Source organism: Bombus huntii, unplaced genomic scaffold (assembly GCF_024542735.1).
Source record: "Bombus huntii isolate Logan2020A unplaced genomic scaffold, iyBomHunt1.1 ctg00000203.1, whole genome shotgun sequence".
Taxonomy (NCBI): domain Eukaryota; kingdom Metazoa; phylum Arthropoda; class Insecta; order Hymenoptera; family Apidae; genus Bombus; species Bombus huntii.
Window position 1 is genome coordinate 60,655 of NW_026099432.1, and position 2,824 is coordinate 63,478.

The following is a 2,824-nucleotide window of genomic DNA, read 5'->3' on the forward strand; positions in this document are numbered from 1 at the left end:
TCATTCAAAAGAGTATAACCGTCTGCTTTCTATAAAAACTTCTGCTTTCGCAGAAGTATCCGATGAGGCGGTAGGAGCGTACTATCTTTGCGTAGTATGTCTTCTGCCGAAAATGTTCTACCGATTGAAAGAATATTCTTACGGTATGTCCAGCGCGACGCACTGGGATACGCGCTTGTTCGTTCAGCGTGAGGTGCGTATACGTGCTTTACCGCTAAGATATTCTAATAAGTCTTTTTACACGAAGACAGCATTATGGAAATGTTCCTTTAGAAGTACGATTCTAAACATTTTATATAAGACTATGAGAAAGAGAGAGAGAGAAGAGAGGAGGTGGAGTTGAGAATTACAAAGTGGGCTGCGAGCGGCGTTCGAAGATTATTACTGAACTATGGGTGTATCTCGAACGTCGCTAGGAGATATATTTTATAGATATATCTATCTTAAGAACGAAAAGTCTCGTCGTACGGTGCTTACGTCCCACCTACGACACGAAGAGAACTTAAACGAAATTTATAAGAATTGTTATACGAATAAGATCCCTGGTTGATCCTGCCAGTAGTCATATGCTTGTCTCAAAGATTAAGCCATGCATGTCTCAGTACATGCCGCATTAAGGTGAAACCGCGAATGGCTCATTAAATCAGTTATGGTTTCTTAGATCATACCTACATTTACTTGGATAACTGTGGTAATTCTAGAGCTAATACATGCAAACAGATTCCGACCAGAGATGGTAGGAATGCTTTTATTAGATCAAAACCAATCGGTGGCGGATGGCTCGTCTGTCCGTCCATCGTTTGTTTTGGTGACTCTGAATAACTTTGTGCTGATCGCATGGTCATCTAGCACCGGCGACGCATCTTTCAAATGTCTGCCTTATCAACTGTCGATGGTAGGTTCTGCGCCTACCATGGTTGTAACGGGTAACGGGGAATCAGGGTTCGATTCCGAGAGGGAGCCTGAGAAACAGCTACCACATCCAAGGAAGGCAGCAGGCGCGCAAATTACCCACTCCCGGCACGGGGAGGTAGTGACGAAAAATAACGATACGGGACTCATCCGAGGCCCCGTAATCGGAATGAGTACACTTTAAATCCTTTAACGAGGACCAATTGGAGGGCAAGTCTGGTGCCAGCAGCCGCGGTAATTCCAGCTCCAATAGCGTATATTAAAGTTGTTGCGGTTAAAAAGCTCGTAGTTGAATCTGTGTGTCACAGTGTCGGTTCACCGCTCGCGGTGTTTAAACTGGCATTATGTGGTACGTCCTATCGGTGGGCTTAGCTCCTCGCGGGCGGTCCAACTAATATCCCATCGCGGTGCTCTTCACTGAGTGTCGAGGTGGGCCGATACGTTTACTTTGAACAAATTAGAGTGCTTAAAGCAGGCTACTTCGCCTGAATACTGTGTGCATGGAATAATGGAATAGGACCTCGGTTCTATTTTGTTGGTTTTCGGAGCCCCGAGGTAATGATTAATAGGGACAGATGGGGGCATTCGTATTGCGACGTTAGAGGTGAAATTCTTGGATCGTCGCAAGACGGACAGAAGCGAAAGCATTTGCCAAAAATGTTTTCATTAATCAAGAACGAAAGTTAGAGGTTCGAAGGCGATCAGATACCGCCCTAGTTCTAACCATAAACGATGCCAGCCAGCGATCCGCCGAAGTTCCTCCGATGACTCGGCGGGCAGCTTCCGGGAAACCAAAGCTTTTGGGTTCCGGGGGAAGTATGGTTGCAAAGCTGAAACTTAAAGGAATTGACGGAAGGGCACCACCAGGAGTGGAGCCTGCGGCTTAATTTGACTCAACACGGGAAACCTCACCAGGCCCGGACACCGGAAGGATTGACAGATTGATAGCTCTTTTCTTGATTCGGTGGGTGGTGGTGCATGGCCGTTCTTAGTTGGTGGAGCGATTTGTCTGGTTAATTCCGATAACGAACGAGACTCTAGCCTGCTAAATAGACGTAACTTATGGTATCTCGAAGGCCCCCGGCTTCGGTCGGTGGGTTTTTACTACCAACGTACAAACAAATCTTCTTAGAGGAACAGGCGGCTTCTAGCCGCACGAGATTGAGCAATAACAGGTCTGTGATGCCCTTAGATGTTCTGGGCCGCACGCGCGCTACACTGAAGGAATCAGCGTGTTTTCCCTGGCCGAAAGGCCCGGGTAACCCGCTGAAACCTCCTTCGTGCTAGGGATTGGGGCTTGCAATTATTCCCCATGAACGAGGAATTCCCCAGTAAGCGCGAGTCATAAGCTCGCGTTGATTACGTCCCTGCCCTTTGTACACACCGCCCGTCGCTACTACCGATTGAATGATTTAGTGAGGTCTTCGGACTGGTGCGCGGCCAATGTGATAAGCATTGCCGATGTTACCGGGAAGATGACCAAACTTGATCATTTAGAGGAAGTAAAAGTCGTAACAAGGTTTCCGTAGGTGAACCTGCGGAAGGATCATTAACGATACGATACAAAAGAATTTGACTTGAACACATATAAAAACTATGAAATATATATCACAATGGTCGGTAAGGAGCCGTACTCCTCCTGTATCGACGAAAGTATATACGACGTATTAACAAGCTATATACTTTAACAAACGAAAACGCCAGGGAGCTTGGCAACCTCCGTTGGCACGAATAGAAATATTCTTAAGGAGGAGACGACCCTCCAGCTACGGAATTATACGAAGAGAAGGTGGCACTCTCTCTCGATCATCGGGATGAAGAGATATATATATACAAGTATAAAAACGAAATGCGAATGAAACTTATTCGAGGCGCCTGCGTGAGGTCGTAAACAGAAAGACCCGCCGGTCTC

At 46.6% G+C, this 2,824-nt stretch overlaps 1 non-coding gene across 1 annotated transcript; it reads left to right on the forward strand.

Annotated features, from left to right (window-relative positions):
- Positions 1-539: 539 nt before the first annotated feature.
- On the forward strand, positions 540-2,464 carry LOC126877651 (small subunit ribosomal RNA). Its single transcript, XR_007695219.1, has one exon. It is a non-coding gene; the product is annotated as a small subunit ribosomal RNA (ribosomal RNA).
- The last annotated feature ends 360 nt before the right edge of the window (positions 2,465-2,824 follow it).